The sequence below is a fragment of the Sparus aurata genome, chromosome 17 (assembly GCF_900880675.1).
Source record: "Sparus aurata chromosome 17, fSpaAur1.1, whole genome shotgun sequence".
Taxonomy (NCBI): domain Eukaryota; kingdom Metazoa; phylum Chordata; class Actinopteri; order Spariformes; family Sparidae; genus Sparus; species Sparus aurata.
This window is the reverse complement of record NC_044203.1, coordinates 7351944-7379548: the sequence shown is the minus strand read 5'-3', so window position 1 is coordinate 7379548 and position 27605 is coordinate 7351944. Positions and strand designations below refer to the sequence as shown.

General features: G+C 40.3%; 1 protein-coding gene across 1 annotated transcript in view; it reads right to left on the bottom strand.

Annotated features, from left to right (window-relative positions):
* tsnare1 (T-SNARE Domain Containing 1) overlaps positions 1-27233 on the bottom strand; it is a 239776-nt gene extending 212543 nt beyond the window's left edge. Inside the window, exon 1 of the mRNA XM_030394837.1 lies at positions 27129-27233. The gene's annotated coding sequence lies outside the window, so the exon portion shown is untranslated. The remainder of the gene's footprint in view (positions 1-27128) is intronic.
* Positions 27234-27605: the final 372 nt, after the last annotated feature.

Sequence of the window (27605 nt, the reverse complement as noted above, 5' to 3'; positions counted from 1 at the left end):
TGGTAGCAGAATGGGTAATTTGCTGGAAATAGACAGCCTTAGCCTTACACAGTTCAGCAGTGTATTTATTTCTAATTCGTATTAAATTATTTTTGCTCTTAAGTGTTCAACTTGACCTATACATTTTAAAGAGAGTGGCCTTCTGTTTTAGGAGTTGAAACAATTCAGATTTCATGGTAATCCATGGTAATTTACTCTGCCTAGGTCAAACCTTGCTGGCTTACATATCTTTTCTGTATTGTCTGAAATTTAGTGTGGAACAGTGTTAGGATTTGTTCTGGATTTTCCAGTGACGGCTCATTTTTCCACTCAATAGCACTAAATTCAGTATTTAGTCGAGGTAGTTTTGCAATTGGTATTTTTGATACAGAGTGGGTTTTTGTAGATTTGAGGATTTTCCTAATTGCATAGATAAGCGAATGATCTGAAAAAGCCGCATCTATTAGACCAGACATTGCATATTTTGAGGGCTGATTTGTTAGAATAAGTTCCATAAGTGAGCTGCATGTTTTGCCAGTTCTTGTTGAATCTTTGATTAGTTGATAAAGTGTCATTGCAGTGGCTTTCAAAGATTTTGATGAGCCATCCTTCCAGTCAAGGTTGATATCACCCAAAATTACAACCTCCTTTGATATAACAGATTAATTATCATAATAATTATATTGTGGATATTATTTCAGTATAAAAATGGCACATGAGGCACATTTTAGCCATGCATATCACAAAACAGGCACAACAAGAGATATATTTAATTTCTCAAGAAAGTAATGATGGTTTTTTCGTGTTTCTGTTCATAATGTACATGTCCATGTTACAGCCTGTCATGAGCCATGAGCCTTACAATAGCCTGTTAAGCCTGTTGAGTGCACGCTCGACGGATTGACAAGTTTGGTCTAGCTACCGGAACACACGAATGTCAACAAACTGATATGTAGCTCCTTGCACAAACACACCGTTTTAACTACTTCTTACCTCGGGAGGTGGTCTTGGTACGGTTCGCTAAAAGTCAGCGGTTCGTTTCAAAGGGGTCTGGGTACGGTTGTTGTGTTCACATATGCACAAAAAATGCTGAGTCATCAGTCTGAGTTCGTTTGAAGGGCTGAAAGGGACCAAGTGTGAAAACACCCTAAGGTTAACCACAGCCATTAAACTGTTTTAAATGTCAACAGCAGCTTTGCTTTGCAACTCCACAGGTAAGCATCTTAAAACAATTACAGATGTTTCCAGAGAACAAAGATGAATCTGATGTCAACTTTTACTACCAAGCTCAGATTTTGTGCAAATATGCATCATCTGTATTTCAGCCTTCTGTCTGCCAAATGACAACAAAATACAAGACATTTTCTCAGGCTACCTGCACCCACTGTGACATGGCAAAACAAAGTATTTTCACATTGAAAATCAAATATCTGTAACTGCAGATCATTGTCATTCTATCTGATCAATGGAGTTTTCTTAAAATATAACTTGTCTAGGATGGAAATCAGCAAAATGTAACCTTTTGTAAGTGCAGTTTGAAATTTGGTCATCAATGTTGAATGTTTAATAGTTGGTTATCCAACCAAAAGTTAAAATAGAACAAAAGTGTAATGTTACAAAACTGATTCATTTGAACATGTTTTTTTATGGTCAAAGTTTGGTTATGTATTTGCCCTGAGGGGCAAATGATATTTTTTCTTTTCATGTGTTGAACCAAGGGAATTCATTTTTTCACAAGAATTTTTTTTTTCATGTGACGAGCGAAATTAAAAGAACATTTTCACAGGACTTTTTGATTTATTTTTTGCTGTGTGTGTCTAAAACTGAGTAAAAAACAATATTTTTTTACAATATATTTTTTTGAAAAGTAAGGCTGTGTTTGTTCCTGTGATATTCATTTTGACACCAAGAGGCAGAACTGGATGACTACTCATATCCTTAATATGATGAAAAGGGTCCAGGGGAGTTTTCATTTCTCTCTGCACTCTTAACACAAAACAAATCTATCATGTGTTTGCAGATTAGTTAGTGTCATGGATATAACACTGTGTATTATCAGCCCTCTCATGAATGGGTGTGTACAGTGAACAATAGATCATGCCACAACCAAGAGGAAGATGAAGAAAGGGTATTTTTCTTGCATAGAAAACAAGTTGTATGTCATGGATATAACACTGTGTATTATCAGCCCTCTCATGAATGGGTGTGTATAGTGAACAATAGATCATGCCACAACCAAGAGGAAGATGAAGAAAGGGTATTTTTTGTGCATAGAAAACAAGTTGTATGTGTCAAAGATGCAGGTTGCAAAACACTTGTTGTCCCTTAGCAGCGTGAGGATAGTGAAAGTCTATGCATCTATCTACACGAGTGCCACCACAGTATTTCAATGGTTACAGTGATCAAAATGACTTCTTGATGTGCCAAAATTACGCACAACAATCAGTGGTATCCCTCCACCAGGAATATCATTTGAAAATCGAAGTTTGATATGTGAACACTATTGGAGTTTCATAACAGTGAACTTAACCTGCATAATGATTGGACCTCACAGTGAGGATATGGAGTGTAACGATTCTGTGAGAGCTGTCACTGACTGTATTTACAGGCTTTTGTAAATCATACAATCCATATGTTCGGGAAGTGTTCCAGATGAGCTGACTTGAGAGGGCAGAGTGTGTGCGGACACTGCACTGTCTCTCCTGACAGCACAGTCATGTCCACTGCAGCGATTTCACACACAACTACATGGAAACAAAAAATGTTCTTGGTGAAATATGCACAGTATTCATTCTGCTGTTTGATTTATTGTTGGTTTTCTACCATTGATTATGCTAACTGTATCGGTTAGCTAACAGTCCACATTGTTTTAATGCAGAGCTTTTAAATGAATATTACAGTAAAAGACACTTGAAACACAAACAAATGAGCCTTACTTTCCTTTCAAAGAAAACAAAAATTCACTGTTTCATACATGCAAAATAAAATGTAGACCTTAGATAATAGAGCACCAGAACAAAATAATAAAAACAAAATCTCACTTGCCCCCTCAGGGATACATTCTCCCTCAGGGAATGTGACTTCATGAGGTGAAAAGTCAGGGGTAAACATGACTGCAAGTCATCCTGAACATTCAAAAAGTACCTCAGTGGATTTCATTATCAAAGAAGAGCTGCTGCACTTTCCCAGGCAGCTGTCACACTACACTACCAGGAATTCAACTAATTTGAACTTTTAAAACGGAATATACTGGCTGCCACAATGCAAGTATAATTAATTCCAAAATGTACAGGAGTTTAAAGTTATGATGGCAGTATTTTCACTGTCAAGAATGCAGAGAATGGTAGGAAAGTTGATTTCTGTTTCTCTACATTGTTGCACTACCTACTTCAAATCTATGTACTTTAGTGCATTTTTGTGTATGAAATAAAAAGTTAAACAGGCAAAAACAGATGTTTTTTTCTTGGGGGGGTCTCATCATTATTCAGTATTTTACCTAATTTCCCCTCGGGATCGATCTATCAATCTATCTACTGAAATTATTGTAATTAAGTCATTTTAAGTCTGGATACTGGTACTTTTATGAGTATCTTTAATCTGCTTAGTTACTTTTCAAATCATAATTGAGTACTGAGTTGTACTTTTACTCAAGTATTATTTTAAAATGTATTTTACCAATCATAACACTAATCGTACTTTAGTACAGATTTGCAGTACTCTTTCCACCACTGTAAAAAGCTGAATCTACTCTATAATTGCAAGACAAATTGCTGATATTTGAGAAAGTGCTGAAAAACTGTGAAAAGTTTCAGAAGTTACATTAAACTTTGTGCTTCAGGTCTGATCATTGTAACAATCCATAAACTGAGGTTGTGTCTGAGGGAAGCAGCTCTATCTGTGTTATTGAAGCAGGAGCCCAGACACAACACACAGTTCAGCCAGATGATTATCAATAACACTTAACAGAAGGGGAAGCCAAGATGTCCCACAGCAGGACAAGAATGCTATAAGGTAAGGTGACATTTAGTCTTAGGGCTAAAGCGCATTGCTGCTTTCATTTGTTTGAAAGGACCAAAAAGGATGTCCTCCCTGCACTTCTTTGATTGGATTGTCAATGTCAGGATGAGAGTTTGCTGCCGTGTTGCATGCATAGAAGAGTGAAGCAGGTGATGATCCTAAGGGGAAACGTTTCATTGTTTCACAAACTCCTGTCACTAATCTGTGCATAAGAACTCTGCTGCTCTCTTTTCCTCCAGCCTCACTCCCTCTCAGGCTGTGGCCTTTCTCTAAAGGACAGCAGAGCGTGCAGCAGACTTTATCTGGCCTCCTTTTCATCTGACCTTTGAGAAAGTAGCCATTATGTTACCTCAGGGTTGTGTAACACACAGCCATATACCTACAGTAATATCCAGTCAGGCTATTCAAGAGCTATGTCAGCTGATTATATTTTTAGAATGGTGCCTCTTGAAAAAGAAAAAAAAAAGCAAAGAAGAAAATAACCAGAAGGCACATGCTGGATTAGTTAAGGCTGGAGCATAATATTAAGAACTCATATGTCAGAGGGATATTTTTCTGGTTCAACAGACGCACAAAGACGTCAGACACAGGATGTGAAGCCATGTTATAACAACCGCTGCTGGACAAGTCTGCTCTTCTTGCTCAAAGGCCATGTTTTCAGGTCTGTGCCATGACTATCCCAAAAAAAACGTGTCAACTGAAAATTGATTGTTCCTGAATAAAAGAAAGACCTTCTTTTACAAATAAGGCAAAACATACTGCTCAGTTCAAATACTTACCCTTTAATTATTTGTTATTATTATGTCATCAGCAATGTAACAACAGAGGGCCTTCACTTCGTAGATATCAAGTTAATACAAAGTTATTCCAAAGTGGTATAGCCATATACTACAACTGTTTTTACGGGCTGAGTAGTTTTCCCCATGATGAGTGACAAGATTGACATGCAAATTCTACGTAGTGCCCCTTTAGAAGAAAGGTATCAATTAAGCAAGGGTAGCAGGGTTCTATACAAAAATGTCAGCATGGTAGAGACTAGCCCTTTTCACACAGAGAATTATCGCCGCAGCAGAGGTTCACCAATTCTCCGCCTTTGTATTTTAACACAGAACTAAGCAGCTCTGGTGTAAAGCCACACTGGTGTGTTATTCACACAGCAAGATGGCACTGCAGACCCAAAACAGGCGTGACGGTACATGTCATGATGATGATGTCTGTGTTTTTTTCAACGTGTTTCCCCAGTGCCCTCCTGTTAATCTAAACATGTACCCACTGACCAATCATATGGATGCTGTTATGATGTGTTGTGATTGAGATACTAACCCACCAAACATCCTGGAAAGTGACAAAGTTAAGATTTCGCATTAAATTACATGATTACATCATCGCCATCAGTAAACCTGACCCTGTCTGATGCTCCCACTCATGGGGAGGGATGCTGTTTTTTGGAAGAAGTTGAGTGAAGGATCTGTTTAGTTATCAGACTGTAAGATCGACAAGTCCCTGTGCCGGGCTTAGCCATTTCACCCCTCGCCCCACCTCTTAAACATTCACACAGAGGAGGATGTGGAGAATAGCAGCATGATCCCCTCAAAGGCCAGTGTGAATGGGGCTACTGTGACACAAGCTCTCAGAAGGAGTGCATGGCTTTGACATATTGGCCAAACCCTGTCATTACAATGTTCCATGACTAAAATCCGTAAGCTTACATTGGGGTTAAAAAACAACCGTAAAACTGTTCATGTAATTTTGGAGCGTCACAACTTTTATCACTTTATTATTTTTTAGGATTTCATCTAATAACATTTGGAGATTTTAGAAGAGCCACATGATTAAATCATTTTATCAATGTACAAGTTAGAGGGCAAAACCGGAAGTTAACTGGCTCGGCTGTTGGATGTCTTTTTTGCATGTGATCTATGGGCCCCACAATGCAGATGGTCCATGTGATTTTGGACTATGAAGTAAGACTTTTTTTGCATCAGGTGCCACTGAGCAGTTTTAATAGGAATAAATCTGACACTGTATCCAGTTCTCACGATACATCCATGTTGCAAAAGCCGACTCTGTATGGACTGGGAGCTCCCATGAGAAGGGGGCTTTAAGGCCAAGGAAAAGGGAAATCCAGTAAATGCTGGTGGGCAATGCTGCCATAATGAGCATGAGAATCAGAGCTGGGTGTGTGGGCAATGAAACCAAGCTCAATAGCCTCCCAGTCAACATGGCCAGACCAGGACCAAAGCTTCCAAGTTGACCAATTTGATAATAAGGAACACAGTAGTGCTCAAGGTGATTTAAAGTGGCTCCAACAGACTCAGACGACAAAGCCCAGGCAGGTTTATATGGGGAGAGGAGAGGTGTGAAGCTGAAACAGAGCGAGAGGAAAATGAAAACTTCAATCAGCACTCACAGACAGGATGAAGTTAGCATGCAAACTTAAACTAGACATCTCCGCAACACAAAAGAAAGATGTCTTTGACATGATGTCACACTGTCGATTTATTTTACACTCTGTTGATGATTTTAGTTAATTTTGAACACTTTAAACAAAACAGTTTTACACTGTACCTTTAACATGGGAAGCTAACGCTAAAAAATTCCTCTTTCCCTAGTGTTGTTGTCAAAAAGCGATTTATCAGAGGAACCAAAACAAGTACAGGTAACACAGCAGTGCAGAGTGAAATAAGTAGCACCACAATACTAAGTCTAAAAAATAGAGACAATAATAGAGAGATATTGGAATGGACAAAATAACAATTTGAATAAAAAATATATTAAAAAACTATTAGAATAAAGATAAACATACTATATATCGAAACTATCCTTCTATGTACATAAATTGTGCAATATTTCATAAATGTGCCTGTGCAAATGTGCAATGTGCAGGGTTCCTGAGATAATAAATAACAACAAGAACAGAAAAAAACTTTATGACAGTGAAGGTGACAGTATGGTTGAGTCCTTAATCGGTGGAGAAAGGAGGTGTTGTGAGCTGTCGTGGTGGTGTTGTGTAGTCTGATCGCTGATGCTATGAAACAGCCCCCAAGCGCTTTGAGGGGGATGAGTCTGTAGCCCCATTCACACTGCCGTTTTCCTGGGATCCTGTGACAATTCTCTACCTCGGCCTCTGTCTGAATGTCTCGGAGGCGGTGAGGGGTAAAATTTCGCTCCGGCTCTGTAGTATCAGAGGCGCAGGATTGGCGAACCAAACCAGTGTGAATGGATAAGTGTATCGAGGGCGTGTCGGTCTGACAGTCTAGTCTGATACTACACAGGTCCCTCATTCAACAAAATAAAGAGAAATGTCCCACAAAGCAATGTTACATGACCAAACAGAAGTAACATAGTAACTGTAACTGTCTTCGGCAACTTATATGAGAAAAATACAGCAGTTAAACGCAAAGAAGCGACCGTCCTACCGACTGTCCTACCGACTCTTGTCACATTTCTGCCCAAAAAACAGTGTCTGTGACCGGCAAAGAACTTTAACTCACCAAGTGTTTGTGTTGAAAAAATAATAATTGCGACGGTCAGCCCTCAGGATCGAGACTTCAGTGAACTTTCCTCCAGAAAATAGCATCCCTCCCCATGAGTAACACAGTCAGACAGCATCCAGTTTACTGATGGCGATTATGTAATTATGTGATTTAGAGCGAAAAACTTAACTTTGACACTTTCCAGGATGTTTGGTGGGTCAGGATCTCAATCACTACACGTTATAACAGCATCCCTATAATTATAAACTGTCTGCGGGTTTAGATTAACAGCAGGACACTGGGGAAACACCTCAAAAACACACAGACGTCATCATCATGACGTGTACCATCATGCCTCTTTAGGAGCAGCAGCGCTCGGCTCTGTGTGAATGACCAATGGTGGAGAATTGGCGAACCACCGCTGCAGCAATAATGCGGCGTGTCTGTGTGAAAGGGGCTTGTGGCTGAACATGCTCCTGAGTTGCCTCAGCTTGGCAGAGAGAGGCTGAGAGGGATAGTCCATTATAGCTTGCAGCTTCCCTCTCATCCTTCCCTCTGTCACCGCCTCCACACTGTCCAATTTCATCCCCACAACAGAGCTGGCTTTCCTCACCAGTTTGTTCGGCTTGATGGCACACTGCTGCAAAGATTATGACAATGCCTACCACTGGTAGAACATTCTTAGCAGCCTAGTGCACACATTGAAAGACCTGAGCCTCCTCAGAAAGAACAGCCTGCTCTGTCCCTTCCTGTAGAGGGCCTCAGTGTTGTCTGACAGTCCAGTTTATTAAGTCAGATGCACCCCGAGGAACCTCTGGGTGTCCACCACGTCCACCCCCTCCCTGTTAGGGGAACAGGTGTTGGAGGACTCTTCCTGCGCCGGAAGTCCACCACCACTTCCTTGGTTTTCCCGATGTTGAGCTGAAACTGGTTGTGCCACACCATCCTACAAAGTTCTCGACTAGTTCCCTCCATTCCTCCTCCTAATTGTCTGTGATAAATCCAACAATGGAGGAATCGTCAAAGAACTTCTGCAGGTGGCATTTCCATGAGCTGTAGCAGAAGTCAGAGGTGTAGAGGATCAACAAAAACAATGGAAGAAGAGTTCCCTTGGGTGTGCCAGTGTTGCTTTTCACCACGTCTGACAGGCAGTGTTGCAGCTTGACATACTGCAGCCTGTCCATGAGATAGTCTGTAATACATGCCTCAAGGTTCAGATAAACCTTTATCACTGACAGCTTCTTAGACAGCTGGACTGGCTGGACCATGTCGAAAGCACTAGAGAAGTCAAAGAGCGTCTACATCACCATGCTTTGTGGCCTCTCCAGGTGCTTGTAAGCTCTGTGAACCAGGTAGATGATGGCATCCTCCACGCTGATGTCAGTCTAGTTTGCAAACTGCAGTGGGTCGCACATCAGAGGCCTGAGAAGGTTTTCATGACAGGTGATGTTAGAGCCATAGGTCTGAAGTCTTTTGGAGCACTGGGGTGTTCTTTATTCAGCACCGTGACTATGCAGGAAGTGTTCCACAGTGTTTTCAGTCTCAGGGAGTGGCGTAAAAGGTGTGTAAACACTCTTGCAACCTGCTTCACACAGACCATAAGCACCCTGAGGCTGATGTCATCCGGTCCTCTGGCCTTGTTGGTCCTTGTCCTGGTGAGCTGCCATCTCAGATTGCTGGTCTTCCTGGTTGGGGCTGTCGTTGTTGTTGGGGGGTTGGGATAGTTGGAGATGTGGCGAGAGGATGACTGCCCTCTGGACATTGGTCCAACCCCCCTGATAGTGAGGAAAGGGAGAGAGAGGGAGGGTGGTGCTGGGAGAGGAGGTGCAGAAGCTGTCATGCCAGGTCTTGGTGTGGCAGAGAGATGGATAGTGCAGGAGGGGAAGGGGGTGAAAGCCTGGCCCCAGCTGGTGTGTCAAATCTGTAAAAAAAAACAGGTTTAGCTAGTCAGCACGTTCCTTTGTCCCCTCCACTGCTCCTCCCACACTTTTCATGCCTGTGATGTTTCTAACCCCCGCCCACACTTATTGGGGGTTGTTCAGCTGAAGCTTCCTCTCTATCCTGTTCTTGTAGCAGGGATTAGCCCTTCTCAGTCCCCTCCTCATTTCTTTCTGGATTTCCTTCTGTGTGTCCTCATTGTCCCCTTCCATGAAAGCTCTCCTCTTCTGGTTCAACAGGACTTCGATGTCCCTGTTCATCCATGGTTTGCTGTTGGGGAAGCAGCGAACCTTCCTGGTGGGGACAACACTCTCAAAGAACTTTATGTAATCGGTGACACACTGAGTGAGACCCTAAATGTCTTCACTGTAGTCCTCCGAAGACATCTCCCAGTCAGTTATCCTGAAACACTATCAGGGCCCACTCAACCTCCACAGACCACTGCTTCACAGTCCCGGTGGTGATAGGCTGTCTCCTAACAAGAGGCTTGTATGTAGGAGTGAGCTGTATCAGGCACTGGTCTGATTTGCCTGGCGGGAAGGGCCGTGGCACTGCATGCCTCCTTAACGTTGGCAAATAGTAAGTCTGAGGTCTTATCCCCTCTGGTTTTGCAGATCACATACTGTGTGAAGTCAATAAGTGTCTTTGAAATGTTAACAAGTAGATTATGTAATCATGTTATCATTTTATGTATGATGGTAGATTGTGTCCTGCAGTAAATCCAGCTGTTTAATTCCTTCAAACTGAAATTAAACCTCTGACTGTCTCAGGTCACCACTTGAGCATTACAAGAAATCCATCAGTGCACTGAGCATTTTATTTTATTCATCACAGTCTACTCAAGGTATGTCTTTGGTAGTAACATGGCACCAGCAGTGGAATGCCAATAGGTCTCCTCAGGTCTTCTGGACAGGCCTCCAGTGACACAGTCTGGTAATGGGCTCCCTGTTTGGAGCGGAGTGGAGCAGCCTGAGGACTTGGCCAAAGATGAGGAAGAGTAATGATCTTTGGCCGATGAGTGAGCCATGCTGTGGGCGCTTCCACTCTAGCAGTCTCATTCTGCACACTAACAAATGCACCGCATGGAGTCATCGCTCCAGTTGAGGATGTTTTCTGGAAGTCCCACTGAGAGCATCTGAGGCTCAGTGTCTGGGATGTGCAGAGGAGCTCCTGGGGGAAACGAGCACTGTCCCCGGTCCTGGCATTTGAAAATGCCGTTCTTCCTGTGTGGTTTCTGGGGGGCTTCCTAGCCCTGGCTGCAGGAACATAACAGATGGCCAACTGGACATCCATGATGCAGCCTTCTGGTGCCATCCTCATGCCACATATGCTTCACCCTGCGGCTATGACTTCCTGGAGATTGCTTTCTCACAGTCCCTCACAGCCGTCACCATGGCTACACAATCCCAATTGTTGGGAAAAGACTTCAGTATGCACACACACACAGAGACACAGGCACACGCACCAGAATTAAAGCCCTCTTGGAGCCCTAAATCACCACATGCAAAGCATTCCAAAGCCACTGTCTGGGTATTATATTATCAGACATACCAGTATTACAAGATGCTTAATATTCCTTAATATTCAGATTTCAGATATTATGAAGCTGAATTGTTATTACTAGATGAAGAGTCTGAGTCAAGCCTCCACGCAAGTTGACTGAATCGATTTCACTCTGGTTATGACAAGATAATCAGAGACATTTCCAAACACAGTGATGAGATGTTGTGTGTTCATGCTTTGGGAAATGATCAGCCTGCTTTGACTGACTGATACACTCAAGCTAATCTGTGGAATACCTTGAAAGCAAACGAGATTGATTATGTTACAATCAAATTGGTACATAAAAGATAATGTTTTTTTTTTGTTTTTTTCCTTCTCAAATACAAAGGCAGCACAGGCCAGCTGCATTAGGTTGAATGCAAATTATTAGTATTTGTAAACTATTATAAATCAGATGAATATAATGGTATCGTTTTCATTTTCTTGTTTTCCTAATTGGCATTCACATTCTTGAAATAAAACATATGCTGCTTTGCTCTGCGCAGGATCTGTAGGCACCATCAGTGTGGTGACATAATTTGTATGTGTGGGGACTTTTCACTCTTGAATAATGAATATGTTTAACCCTTTAATGTATAACCCATGCAAACCCGTTCTAATATTAATCATGGATTAAAAAGGACCCATATTTATTTCTTATGTAATTTCATGGATTTTTGATCATATCTTATTTACCTTATGAATCCTTTTCTGTATTACTATATAAACTTTAAACATGGGTCAAACATGACACATAAATGACAGAATGATTAAAAATGTCTCAATGACGAATCTCAATAAAATAAGAATTGTAACAGTAATTTGGACGACATAATATATTTAAAATTTGAAAGATGTTTATTTGTCACTTTGTTACAAAACACATTAGACCATTTATTTTGTTAATCACTAATGTTAGCAAGAAGGAATATAGTATGTCTGTTGCTTGATCACAAATAGTACTGGACCCATTCTACAGCACATAGCCGTATAAGCACTGGCAGTCTTCTCCTGAAATGCAAGCCATTGGCTCAAATGGGCATTTTAGTGTCAGCGGCTATGCTCATAGCAGTTTTGATAGTTGTCTAGAGGTAGTGAATGTATAGTACAGGTACAGGCTACAGTTTGACCATGAATAAAATAAAGCCCTCATGATTCTCATGATACTGCTGATTTTGCTAGAATAACAGTCTAGTCGCGATGGTAAGGAATTGTCTGTTTGAGAAAAAATGTCCAATAAGTCCATTAAACAGGAAGGAACACTGGCTGCAGTCTGGAGTTCTTAGAAAAAAAGTTGACTTAGCCAGAATATTTGAATGAGCACATCTCCCAGGTTTTGCCATGCTGCCTTTCAGAAGCATGAGTAACATTATTTCTCTAAACCAATTCAACCACTTCAGAGAGTACTGAACACACACTTAGATTATAACTGCACTTGAAAGACACTTTTGCTAACCAGTAGCCATAAAGACAAAGCTAGACACCGGAGTTAGCATACAAGCTAACAAGCTAGATTTACCAACAAGCTACGTAGCTCGACTGCAACATTGTACACCAATATGTGCTATTGCGAGTATCACTGTAACCGCCGCCATCGGAGCCTTGCGATCCAAACATAGAATGAAACATATATAAAGAAGGCGTCCTTACATGTCCAGCAAAAAAGCAGCTAACTCTGCGTCGCTCTTGAGTCCTTACAAATCCCACAGCTCCCTCCACCCCTGAAATGACGTTCCAATATTTACCCTAGTTTTCTCTCTGGCTTGGTCCGTTCTTTGTTTTTATACTGCTTTTCTTCCTCAGTCTTCTTATTTCTTCTCTTTGAAGTGGGCAATGGCGGGGATTTTTTTGGTCAGTTGCTTCTTGCCCCTTCTGTGCGGTCGAGGGGCACTGCCCAGTATGCACTGGGAGGGGGGCTGAGAATGACTGACACTTCTAAGACACTCCCCTTGGCTCTGATTGGTTGTGTTGATCCAGGAGCAGTGGATTCTTGCAAATCAGATTACAGCCACTGGATGGACCCACAGACCTGTTGACCTGTATCTTATTCTACTGTCAGATCATGATGACAATGAATGAATGAATGAATGACTTTTATTATTGTGTCATGCATACATGTATGCCCAGCCTGCATGGGCTTATAGGACACCAAAAAAGAAAAGAAAGAACCAAACCAGATCCAGAGCACAACTTGATCAGCACAATACATCAGCACATCAAAAATTAAACAAATGTACCTTGTCTTCTTTTCCAGGCTTGAGAAATTAAGCTAGCAGTTTTAAACACATTGAAATTAAACAACCACTCCAGCTTCTGCTCATCAGAGCACCAAAATATTTCAGGGTTTTGTCCATAGATTTTTATGAAATAATACCTCTCTCAAATCGTCATACTTTGTACAGTATAAAAGGAAATGAGACTCACTCTCTACTTCATCTAGCTCACACATTTCACATATTCTATTCTCCTCAGGAATATTTTTAAATCGACCAACCTCAATGGCCAGAGGAAGAATACCAGATCTCAACTGTGCAACTAAAGATCTTTGACTTCTCTGTAAATGTGATGTAACATATAATTCAGGTCCAAAATTAGATTTAATCTGCATATATGTCCTTAATTTTGGTTTTAATAGGACATTTTCAAACCATTTCTCTTCAAATTTCAATAGAAGCTTATTTTTAATGAAGTTAACATTACAGCACAAGTTATTCCTATAAATATACACCATATCCACCTCCTCAAAAATAGAGTAAATTTCTTTCTTCTTTCTTTCGACCAGGGGGAACTATGTAATTTACTCCATAGAAATTCTTTTTTATTTATTCTATCCTCTGCCATTTTGTTTAGTCGATTCCACAGTCAAATCATTTCACATTTTTGTTTTACACATCCTTGAATCCAGCCCATATCTCCTTCTATTGTTGGAATTGGCGCAAATTTATGGACACCCAAGAAATATCTTATAGCTCTATTCTGTATAGTATCTATAACTTTGGACTCTTTAAATCCCCACACTCCTGCAGCATAATTCAGTATGGGAGAGACATGCATCATACAGTTAAGTATATGTAAAGTAACCCAAATCATTACAAACTTTCATTTTATTAATAACTGATCCCAAAGCTCTCCCAGCTGAATCAGCAAGGCACCCCAAACCAGTTTCAAACGTCATAAAATCATCCAAAAGGAAACCTAAATATTTATATGAGCTAACATATTCCAAGGGAACTGAATCAAAATAGAATTTTTGTTTACTTCTTTCCATGCCTTTGTTGCTAAAATGCATTATCTGTCTTTTGCTCTGATTTTTCAGCAATCTCCATTTATGACACCAGGAGCTTAACCAAATGTAGCATATTTTGTAAATCAGACTCAGATTCTGCCAGTAAAATAATATCATCTGCGTATAATAGAATACATAAGTAAGTGTCATCCAAACATACACCCAGATTATTTTTCTTAATCTGTAGAGCTAAATCATTCACAAACAATGCAAAAAGTGTTGGAGAAAGAATATCACCTTCTTTCAAACCAATCAGTATACATATCATTGATCTCAACACAAGCAACTGAGCTACCATACAGACTCTGAATAGCTTCGTATAATCTACCATCCACCCCTACTTCCATCAGTTTAAAGGCAAGTAAATCTCTATTAATCCAATCGAATGCCTTTTGGAAATCAACAAAACATGAGAAAGTGGGTTTACCTGTGGCGATTCTAGCTCTAATAATAGTTGACACTGAGTGAATATGGTCAATACAGGCATGATACTTTCTAAACCCATTCTGCTCATCAACAAGACACTGCTTCATTTCTAAATATTGAATAAGCCTATAATTCAGTATATTAGAATATACCTTATAAACTGTACTTAGGAGACTGATGCCTCTGTAATTAAGAGGTATTATGGGATCATTCTTTACTGACTTTGGAATAGGTTTTATGATAGATTTATACCATGGTGAAGGGATTATACCATACTCAAAACATGTCGGAAACAGGCAAAAGAGGACTTCAAGGAGATATGGAGATTTCAGGGCTTCATTTGGGATGCCTTCTATGCCAGGTGTTTTCTTCAGTTTTACTTTGTCCAAAGCTTTTTTAACTTCTTCTATAGTAATTCAAAAATGTATTTACACCAAAGTCTGGCATATCCATAGCCAACTCCATCATACATTTTGAATCACAAACAGTACTTAAGAACAGGTCATCAAAACCAGGTGGAATAAGAAGTCCTGAAAATGTATTTGCAAAATCTGTTTTCCATTTCTCAAGCACAAGCTCTTTTTTATTTTCAGTGTCACCATTATCTAATAAGATCTCCACTGGTATTTTCTTTAGTTTCTTTGGACCTAATTTATTAATTTCTTTCCAAAATTGTTGTGGATTGTTACTTTGCAATCGGTCTAGCTGTAATGCGTGTCCTTTTCTAAACTGTCTTTTATAAAATCTGACTCTCTTATCAAAGTTAGACTGAGTCTGTTTGTAGTGATCTTTAAGTTGCTTTCTAATAGCTGGATCTTTACATTTCAAAAATTCCCTCTCAGCCTGTCTCTTGTCATTCAGAAGTTTGTTGAGTTCTGCATTCCAATATGGTTTATTCCTACCCACTTTGAAATGTATTCCTCCCTGGCCAGATAAAGATTTTCCATTATATCACAAAATAATCCACACCAGTTATCAATATTACTTTGCGTTATCACACGACCTTCTAAGTTACCAATAAGTTCCAACAAAGCCATACGACACATATTTATGGAAGAGGATTAGGGCCACATGTGAATTTTTTTTTTAATTCTGACTTTTTTCTCAGAATTCTGAGATTAAAGTCAGAATTCTGACTTTTTTCTCAGAATTCTGAAAAAAAAGTCAGAAGTCTGCACATGTAAATGTTTTCTGAGTTCTGACTTTATTCTCAGAATTCTGACTTTTTTCTCAGAATTCTGACTTTAATCTCAGAATTCTGACTTTTTTCTCAGAATTCTGACTTTAAAGTCAGAACTAAAAAAAAAATTCACATGTGGCCCTAATCCTCTTCCGTACATATTAGATGAAAGAAAGTTGTCTGGAAATATTCTAGGTCATCTTTCAGATAAATTAATCCCAAAATCAGTTTCAGAAGAACAAAACTCAAGAGCAGCATAAATTTTAAACTTAAACATTAACAGAGAATGGTCCGGTAGCCTACTTTTTTCTCCAGTAAGGTCAATACAAACAGGATTGTTGCTCAAAATCTCAGATGGAGTTATCACTTTTAAATCAATACAAGTGTCCAAACAATCGTGAGGGGTTATTATATAGTCCACCACTGCTCTACCTCTTGATGATATAGATGTAAAATTGACAGTATCAGGATTTATTCTGCCATTTAGGACACAGCATTTACAATCCCTGAGAAATTCAAGGAGTGACTCCCAATGACTGTTCATGCTTAGGTCTACGGCCACTCGAGGTGGGACATTATCAATATCCCCAATACAGTCATCTTTATTTGAAATACGACTATAAAAGTCTCCGCATAAATAAATGACATCAGCTTCCAAGGAGTAAACCTGCACATTGCAACACATGTGTTGCAGTGAAAAAAAAATGCATTGAAAAAAATCCTGTATATTTAGGTGGCTAGTATATATCATTGAGTACAAAAGTGGACGGTTGGCTCTTGGCAGAGGTATGCACTCTACTGGGTGCCATTCTGTTCAAGACTTTAATTGTTTAAGTATATATTTTCCACTAATACTGCATATTCCTGGATTTGTGTGAGTGTTTGTGTGTGGCCCAACGACAACTTTTTCCCTAACACCTATGAAACAAGTTTATTTGGCTATGGCTAGGACAGCATACAAGCATATGTTCCCGTAATGTCACATATGCTTGAATAATTCCGCAATTGTACACTTTTTAAATGCATTTTCTATAAAGAACAAATTTCGATCCACAAAGTCACAAAGATCTCAACATCATAACTTACTAAACCTGTTTAATATGTTGAGAGAAAAAACACAAAAAAACGGAACATAAAAAGACCAAAGTCTCAGAAAATTTACACAAAAGCACCCACTCCACTGGTCAGACCTTCTATGCGCAGTGACACTACACAAAACTGTTGCAAGTACAACTTTTCATGTCCTCATCTTTATATTTTTGTCAGACACATGAGTAATTACAAAGAGACAACATAGACACAGCAGCTCATTATCTGCATTCTGTTGTTCCATCACTCCATTCTCTGGGGAGGGTAAACCATGGCATCTCTGTGCCCTTGCCAATACTTTGTGGAACAAACAAAGTTGTGAGGCAGAACCAGGAACTAATTTCATTAGCGGCTGCCATTTGTGACTGATTACAGGCTGTTCTCAGTGGCCGGCAAGCAGGTCCAAAGTTCTGGGAGGTTAATAACCAGTAACAATCAATTACTTAACCAATCTGATATGATCAATGGGGTTTCCAATCCGGCAGACAGCAAGATCAGTAGCAGAATATGCTAAAACCTCAAAACATGCAGCACACTCCAGGAGGAATGAGCTGCAGATGAACTCTGTCCAAATGCAAAACTGTTTTGCATCAGCAAAATGGAGAACACACCAATGAACAACTGAAACCTAAAACACACACACGTATAAATTATATATGTATATATATATATATATATATATAGATATATATATATATATATATATAGATAGATAGATAGATAGATAGATAGATAGATATATCTTAAACAAAGTTTCTTACGCAAAACTATCCAACAGCAGCACTACAACGAAGCACAATCCACACAGGAAAAAATTTTGTCTAAAAAGTAAAGTGAAATCCAATGGGCACATTAGGATGAAACAATGAACAGAAGCATAATAAAACAAAACTCCTAGGCAGAGGTTGGATCACAGTGCATCTGCATTGTCAAAAAAAGAGAACAGTGCACCAGCAGCATCTTAATTAGTGTACTATCAGCCATCAGTAGGCCTTCCCTGTATTGCTGTGCATCTCTGTCCACATCAGGACTGATTATTCTAATGATGTCTAAACCTCTGTCCAGCCATTATTCACACATCACAGAGCCCGGCCTTGTTATCTCTGATGCCAAGGCCTCTTGTCTCCCTGAATTCACAAATTTCCCTTTCCTCTCTGTCCTTACTAAAGGTCTCATTGCCATCCAGCATTCAAGTCACTCACTCAAGCTATTAGGTGGGCTGCAATACTCATTTCAACGTACTTTCCTGACTGGAAGAAAGAAAATATTTGCATTCCCTTAGCATCTTGTGTCTCATAACAAGACTAAAGGTGCCTGCAAGATGCTACGATGTTAATTAAATCCCACAATATTAAAATGCTGCACACAGCAAATATGGGGTGTTTCCTATTTTAGCAGTGGATATTTATAAAAAACGATATCCAAAATTGTTATATGGGAATGGTCATGTAAATGACAGATTTTAACATACCAGCCACCTAAATATACTTGATTATTTTCATCAAGACCCATGCATTATTCCTTGAGAAATTAGCAAACCTATACAAACAAATTAATAAATACATTTTAAAAAATGTAATGGGGTCTATTCTGGGTCGAGACCCATACTACATCAAAGTTTCATGGAAATCAGTTTAGCAGTTTTTTATGTAAAATACAGGACAATTATGGCAGTGGTCCCCAATCACCGGGCCACGGTCCGGTACCGGTCCGTGGGTCGTTTGGTACCGGGCCACAGAGAAAGAAGAAATATGTTATTTCATTTCTGTTATATTGACGATCATACTCGGAAAGTTGTTTTATTTTGAAAAACGGATTCTCTTTTAACAACATCCGTCTCCTCCTCTTGGCGCGCTTGACACGTACCTGTTTCAGTCACGGACCGGTATACCCTAAAAAAAATCGGTATACCCGGTATACCCCTAAAAAATCAAGCGAGCTGAGATTATTGGAAAACAAACTTCTTTGGAGAGCTACTTTGCAAAAAAAAAAGGAAAAGGCCCACAGATGAGACGGAAGGAGAGGGAGATGGACAACTGTATTGAAGTTGGCTGTTAAAGTGGCTGAACTGAAGCTGCGGGAACGGTGAGTGGACAACTGCTATAACTTTATTATCGCGGAATCACACACGCCTGTATTTTTGAAATACCCTATACTATTTTTACATTTACATGAAGGGCATTTAGCAGACGCTTCTGTCCAAAGCGACTTACACAAAGTGCATTTGTCACAAGAGAGAAACCACAACATATAACTGTTAATAGAGTAAAAACAAATATAGGAACAATTGTCAAGCCCTCATCTTAGGATTGTACCTGCTATTTATCAAAGATACTTTAAAGTGCTATGTTCGACGTGAATACATTTTTTTTTTGTTTGAGGGGGGTTGGGAGGGAGTCATGCTATGCGGGGTCGAGTTGAAGTCTGAACAAATGAGTCTTGAGACTTTTGCGGAAGATGGAGAGTGATTCCACTGTCCTGTCATTGGTCGGGAGCAGTGTTGGGCACGTTACTTTGAAAAAGTAATTAGTTATAGTTACTAGGTACTTCTCCCAAAAAGTAACTGAGTTAGTAATGGAATTACTCCACCATAAAAGTAACTAGTTACCAGGAAAAGTAACTATTGCGTTACGTTTACAGTACTTATCCCCCCTTTTGAGCTTGGCATTCATTATAGCGTACTCGGCATCTATGTATTTAGAAAATATCCTTCTCTCGTGGTGGACCGGCACCTGCTCTCCCCGGTATTTCGCCAATGAGTGCTCTGAAGGAGTCTGATTCAACTGTTGATAGCAACATCAACAACATACCTGCTTATTATTGAATTCAGCTCAGTCTGTGTCACAAGTTTGTGTGAAGCTGGAGCAGAAAAATCCAGCTATAGCTGCTTGGACGGCTCTGTGTCCTTCTTTGTTAGCAGAGCTCACGTTAGCCACAGTGGGCCTGCTATCATCATCAACAATGTCAACAACGGTGTTCTTGGCCACTAGTTTTGTAGAAGCGTGTGCCTCTGAGAGATGCTTCATTAGATTAGAGTTGCTTACAATGGATGTAGACAAAAGAGATTAAAGTAGTGTCTGTACTTCCACTTTGAAAACGTTAACTTTGCCTCCAGACTCGCCATTGCTGCAGCTCACCTCTGCTAGTTTGTGTGTGCGAGGCTGCTGTGTGTGTGTGTGTGGTTTGTGTGTAAACTGAACACTGCCTCTGATTGGCTTACGAACTCTCACTCTACCTTAGAGAGCCAATCACCATCACTTATGCGGTTGTCTCACCCCTCCCTCCTCCCTCACCAAAGCTGCAGCTTCTGTGGCTGAGAGCCGAGTCGGATGACAACAGCTTCAATGAGCAGCTTCAGTTTGTAACGCGACACATTTAATTGTCAGTAACGGTAACAGCCTTGTAACGATAGAAATAGTAATTAGTTAGATTACCCGTGACTGAAAAAAAGTAACGCCATTAGTAACGCCATTTATTCTAATGCCGTTATTCCCATCACTGGTCGGGAGTTCGTTCCACCACTGAGGTTCCAAAACAGAGAAGAGTAGTGACTGTGCTGAGCGGGCTTTGTTTGATCTCAGCGATGGGGGTACCAGCTGGCCAGCTGATGTAGAAGAGCGAAGTGCTCTCGCTGGGGCATGTGGTCTGACCAGTGTTTGGAGGTAGACAGGTGCAGTGTCGTTGACGGCCTTGAAGGCCAGCACCATCGCGTTGAATTGGATGCGGGCCGCAACAGGAAGCCAGTGGAGGTCACGGAGGAGGGGGGTTACGTGGGAGAATTTGGGAAGATTGTTAACGAGGTTTAGTCGCAGAGGCTGGGAGTCCAGCCATGAGGGAGTTGCAGTAGTCCAGGCGGGAGATGACAAGGGCTTGGACCAGGAGTTGCATCACGTCTTTTGTGAGGAAAGACCGGATCCTGCGGATGTTGTAGTGGGCCAATCTGCAAGATCGGGCCACAGCAGTGATGCTGGGGGTGCAGGACAATCTGTCATCGAGGATTACGCCCAGGTTCCTCGCCATCGACGAAGGCGATACCGTGACAGCCCTGACAGTGAATGACAGGTCCATGCAAGGCCAGTCTTTCCCAGGGAAAAAGAGGAGTTAAGTTTTGTCAGGGTTGAATTTGAGGTGATGCACAGTTGTCTAAGTGGAGATCTGCCAAACACTCAGAGATGCGCGTCGCAACGTGGGTGTTGGAGGAGGATGGGGGGAAAGTGAGGAACAGTTGGGTGTCCTCAGCATAACAATGGTAAGAGAATCCATGAGATGTGATTTGCTAAGCCTAGTGATCTAGTGATAGTGAAAACAGAAGCGGCCCTAACACTGAGCCTTGAGGGACACCAGTTTCCAGAAAGCAGGGTTTGGACAAGGAGCCATTCCATGTGACCTGAAAGGTGCAATTTGCCAGGTATGATTTGAACCAGATTAGAGCAGAGTCAACAATTCCAAGTTCAGCCAGAATGGAGAGAATATTGATCCCCAATAGAATCGCTACCTTACCATGATGGAGGGGTTTGTGTGTCCCTGTGACCCTGGGAGCTATGTTGTCAGGGGCAAGAGCTTCTGGTAGGGTCTCCCATGTCAAATTGGTATTAAGGGAGGGACCACAGTGATTCAATAAGACCCTTTGATTCAGCATTGTACACAGTACATCCCCTGGTATGGGAAAACCGGGGCCCCTGATCTCCTGACAATTTCTGGTGGCCGAGCCTCAGCCTGAAATTGGAGCCAGATGGGGAGAGAGATGGGGTTGGGTACATTGTGTATCGGATGGAATCTCACCTCTCTGGCAGGGAGGGAACCAAAGCTGGTGCAGGAGGTAGTGCTGCACCAGCTAAATAAAGCTGAGCTCACCTCCATTCACAGTGCCAGTTCTGGAGTCCATCCCTGGTTAAAAGGTGCCAGGCGGGTGTGGGAGATACAGTATCACAAGCTCATGGCTGAGCGCCGCCATGTTGGAGTTCTTCCCAAGGAACGGGAGTGTCACCTCTTTGTAATTCCATAGCCAACCTGAGAAAACTTTGGTGAATGACAATTCATATCAGAGCAATGTGATATGTTACTGGATTGATTTTTGCCCTGTAGAAAAGCCCACATATGCATTGGCAATGGAGTATGTTTACTGTTGACTGTATGATGGTTGTTGGATAATAAAGTTGTTGTCACTTCATACCAAGCAAAAGCAAATTATGGACAGTGTGTGACTGTGACTGTAAACATTATTTACAAATGTGATGGAGGCTATGGATCTCGTATCATGCTGACACAGCTGAGTGTCAGGGTGTGTCCTGTGTGGAGATTTCAATACTGCACACTAGACCAGTCATACAAACCATGCTGTAATACTGTGCTGTCCTCATATAGATATGACAAACAATGCTACATTATTGGTGTTGTCAGAAGAATTTGTGGACCCTGAATTAAGGTCAAAGGTCATAGAAGGCAGACAAATCCCAGTATACTGTCTTCTTTTGAGGTTTCAGATTCATGCCATACAACTATACATACAATGCAATAGGCATATTTAAATTTGCTGTTCAAATGGTGTAAAGTATGACAATGCCCCTTTTCAAAATGCCAAGAGAACATAAAAACCTGGATGACATATAATCTACTCAAGGTAAATAGCAGTAAAACAGAGCTCATGGTTGTGGCTCCCAACTTAGAAAGTTGGATATTCTTCTCAATGTGGATGGTTGCTCCCTCTGCCAATCCCCAGAAGCTGACAAAATGAGTGAGTGCTGACTTTCACCCTCTTATTCTAGTCACACATTAAATTCATGATAATAATAGTAATAATAATATTTATTATGGCTGTCAAAAGAATTAATTACAGACAGGTTTACGTGTTAAACACAGATTACTCACACTCCTTGACGCCCCTTGACCTTACATCAATGAATACGTTCTACAACAGCTGTGTAAACATGATGGAGGCAGATGACTAAACGCTGCTGAGCATACTGAGATAGAACATTCCAAATCCAGCCAGTGTTTCCAACTGTGAAACCATTACCATTCTTTCTCAAACCAAGAATAGGCTGTGGTTTAATTGACATTATACTACAGATGCTGACGTTTTAGCATGATTAACATCATTAGCATGGATAGCAATAGCATGGATATTAACATGGATACAAAAAGCATGGATATTAGCAGGGATAATGATAGCTGTTACTCAAACACAAGGACTTCTTGTGTAGTAAGGAGCTGCAGAGTTTATTCATGGTCAAAATGTAACGTGTTCTGTACATTTACTGCCACTAGACATTGTAACTGCTAAATGTTCCGTCTGATCCGTCGGTTAACAGCTTTCAGCTCTGAGCTCAGACACTGACCATTGCTCTCCACTTAAGCAGTACAAACTCCAAACAGCCACGCCACTCTTAATACACAAGAAGCTAACCTTGGTAGATGACATAAAAGTCACAGAATCTACTATAGTCAATTCCATTTTAGTGACAGCTTGATCTTTTTTAAGTAAAAGCATAAAATTAAGTTATTTGTCAAAATGTATAAAATATTGTCAGGAAAGATCATAAAAATACCAAAATACACTGGAGTGGGGCCTCAAAGAATGCCCAGATGAAACTGTTGACAGAAGTTCCATCTTGTGCAACTGATGCAGCAAGGACTTTTCTTATCACCGGAGTACTGTAAGCTTAATATATCACCCCATTTTAATGTTGCAGTTGCATGAAATCCAGCACATAACAATTAAATACCTATAGACAAATGTTTTTTTGTGTCATAAAAAGTTCATTGACTTTAAATGTGACATAATTACAGTATAACAACTTTTCCACAAGTTAGTTTTTGAAATTTCTGCCATAAAAGATCTGTCCAGGTCAACTCAATCCTATTATTGTCAAGTGGAATTGCCAGCTCAATCGCGATGTGGTAGATTCCACAACCTCACAGAGCCAGGCCACAAAGTGCTGCCTGTGGAAGCAATCTCAGGTCACAAACTATGCATTGGAAGCTACATGAAATGGGTTTCCATGGCAGAGCAGCTGCATGCAAGCCTCATATCAACATGCTCAATGCTAAACTTCAGCTGGAGTTGTGTAAAGCATGCCAGCAGTATCAACATGGAAAACATGGCATTTGCCTGGAGAACGCTACCTATCAGAATGCACAGAGACGTGGTTTGACGAGTTTGATGTGGAGGAACTTGACTGGTCTGCATGGAGTCCTGACCTCAACCTTGTTTTGAAAACCTTTGGGAGGAATTATAATGCTGGTTATCATCCATCATCAATGACCTCCTAAATGCTCGTTTGGCTGAATGGGCATAAATTCCCAGTGACACACTCCAAAATCTTGTTGAAAGCGTTCCCAGAAGAGTAGTGACTGTTAAAGCCACACAAGGCAGTCAAACTCCATATTAATGCGCAGGCATTCAGAATGGGATGTCTAAAAAGCTTAAAGAGGTATGATGGTGAGATTTCACTGACTTTTGGCCATATAGTTTATGTTACTGTTTTTAAATGGCTTCTCTTACATTGCATAAAGCAAACACTGTGAGAAAGAAAAACCTTCAGTGTCCTCATAGAGACCCAGTCCGCATATGTGGTGACCTAACACTTTGTCCTAACTTTCAAAACCACAGTTAATGTGGTATAAAACCGTATTCACTCATACCGTGGAACACTGAATCATCACTGAATAAACATGACAAACAGCAGATAATTAAACAGCAACTAGAATAACAAATAAGAACAAGAAAAAGAAGAGCGAGTAGCTGTCCAGTTCAGCGAGATGAGCAGTGAGTCATGCAGTAAACGCCCACCATCCAGCATCCTGTTACATATACTCTGGCAAACAGTAGGAATTCATTTCAGACATGTCCAAAAATCTGGAGAGAGTTCAGATTATATTAATAAACTTAAGCTAACACGCTTCTTCTTTTCCAACTCTTAGAACTTATGTAATATGTAAATGGTACTGATGAAGCGAAGCTCATTTGTAACACAAAGCTGTACACCTACACATGCTGCATGGCATTCTGTATACATAAGACTTTCACTTCCTTTTAGCATCGGACATAAAGTAAGTAAACCATTATCTATCTAAACACATCATGTATTATATATCATACATGATACTAACTATGGCCAGATAGATCATTGAGGAGTCAGTGTTGAGTGCAGAACATCTCAAGTCTACAGTAACCTTGTTGTGTTACAGTACTCTCAGCAACAGCTATCTAATGAACCCTTTACAATTTTAGCTGGCTATTTTGAGGTACCAGAACATTCTGCTCTCCCACTGCTCTGACGGTGCCGTCGGCATTGTTTCATTCACTACAAGTATCTCCATAAGCATCATGGCTGCTCCTGGCTTAGCACATAAACCAGCCCCCTCTCCAACCAAGCAATCATCAAATGTGTTGATACTATGGCTCCTTCAATCACTATTCTTGACAGAGAGAAAAAAATCAACTTTTCTTACAAATGGCATCTTTTAAATTTGTGTTTTTTGTGTTAGTTCATCTGTGTACCCACACTGCCATAAAAACTCAGAAAATGTTTAGTGATATTGATGTGAGTTGGTAAGACCATGACTTTTTCACTGTACAAATCAAATAGATTCTTGCAGGTTTATGATATTAAAATAGGTAATTAGAAAAAAAACTATGAAAAAACTATAAACAATTACGTTGCGTCTAAAAGTCAGCTTATTCTCTTTAAATTAGCTTGTATTTGTCTGCATAGATTTCAAGGTTGGTTCAGCCAAATTCTCTGCACCCTCCCTAACCAGCAAATTGTGTAATAGACCTGCTGATCCACTAGAGATCATGTCAGTGTGATGTTTTGACTCGGCTAGGCATGTACATCAAACACATGTATGAAGTTGCAGTGTGTGGTTTGTGTTACCCTAGGTTGGGTGAGCCAAAAAAATAATTTTCACAAAGGAGACTGAGGTTCATTTCCATAGTTTACATATTTATTGCTAAATTCACTGAGGAATTAGAAGATGTACTTGTTATGCAGCAAAATACAAATACAAGATTGCAAATACAATCTTAGCAATGCAAACCACAAATGCGTTTAAATTTGTCCCAGCCAACATACTATATTATTGCATGTTCACAGTCCAGGTCAGGAGTTGGTTGTAATGGCTTTACAAGATAGGCAAGAAAGCTGCCAAGCAAGTGAGTCAAGTTCGAGACTGCATTTCAACATTCTGACATTGTCCTGCTGTGTTTTTCCGCAACAATGCTCATTATTTTAAACAGGGCGTTGGGACATCTCCAGTTGTGTTTGGGGTGAAAAAAATGTATATGTTTTTATATTTTACATCAGAACACATGATGTTTTCTAACCCTGGCCTAGAGGTTTTTGTGCCTAAACATAACAACATCATAAGGATAGCATGCATTGCTAACATTTATGCCTGAGATTGGGTTGTTCAAAGCCCATGTAAAGCCAAACATGAGACAGACACCGTGAACCAGGGGGACTTTTACAATGCTTTGGAGTGAAAGCGGACTTGTAATTTACTAGATTAATACCAGATTTTTTTGTTTTTACTTCATATCAGTCACATGCTTAAATGATAGAACATATTATATTATAATAGAAATCTTCTATTCCATTTATTCTATTTTTTGTAAATTTATTAATATTCTATTCTTCTTGCTATTACTGACATGTTTGCATCCATTAAGAGCCCTACCTAAACCTTAGTTAATTACAAAAAGATACTACATTTAAATCAGACAAATACTGCTGAGTATTGAGTGGAAAAGAGTGAAAAGGATGGAAAGAGAAAGCAGGAATCATCCATGATTGGCCTCCTTCCAGAGAAACAACTGATAGCTCTTATATTAGAAGATGAAATGGCTGTAACAAACTCTTCTACTCATCCCTCCTCTTAGAATTCTGTATACCTCCAACAATGTGGCATACATCCACATACACACACTCCTCATGCACAACCTCAAGCACAGAATGTTCACAGCAGATAGATTTACAGACTACAAACATCTGTGCTGCCTTGTTGTGAAGAGAAAGCAACGGACAGGCATCCCTGATGGCCTCCCTTCCCCCTATCCCTGCCTCCCATCCTCTCCTCTACTTAGCCTCCTCCTCCTCCTCCTCCTGCTCCACTGTCTCTATGTGAGGCTGCAGCATCTGTTACTAAAGGCAGAATAACACAGGGAGAAAAGGAGGGATTCCTCCAGCTTTACCTTTCAGCGCAGGGAGTGATGCAGGCTGTGATTTAGCTCAGATGTTGCTGCTCTTCAGCCTCGGCTAACAACATCATATGACCAAGAACCACCTGCTCCTGCCGTCTGGTCATATGACCAGATTAAGCTATGGCAAGGATCTCTGGGATTTGTAGTTGAGGGGATGAGCCAAATGAGATTACATTTTATATACATCCTTTGTGGTAATTAAAATGCAGAACATGATGTAAGTGAGAGATCTGAATTTACTTAACTCTAAAATAATATCAAAGATCTATGACCGAAGACCAATATGTGAAGATATCTTGATACAATTATAAATGTTTATTACAATTATTAAATGTCAAGAAGTGGGCCCATGATGCTACTTAATTTGGGCCTTACAATTACAATTGGCATTTGAGATAAAGAGACTTAAAGATATTATGCCGAGGGAATTATGCCCTCTCCCCAACTGTGCCAAATAGACATACTCAG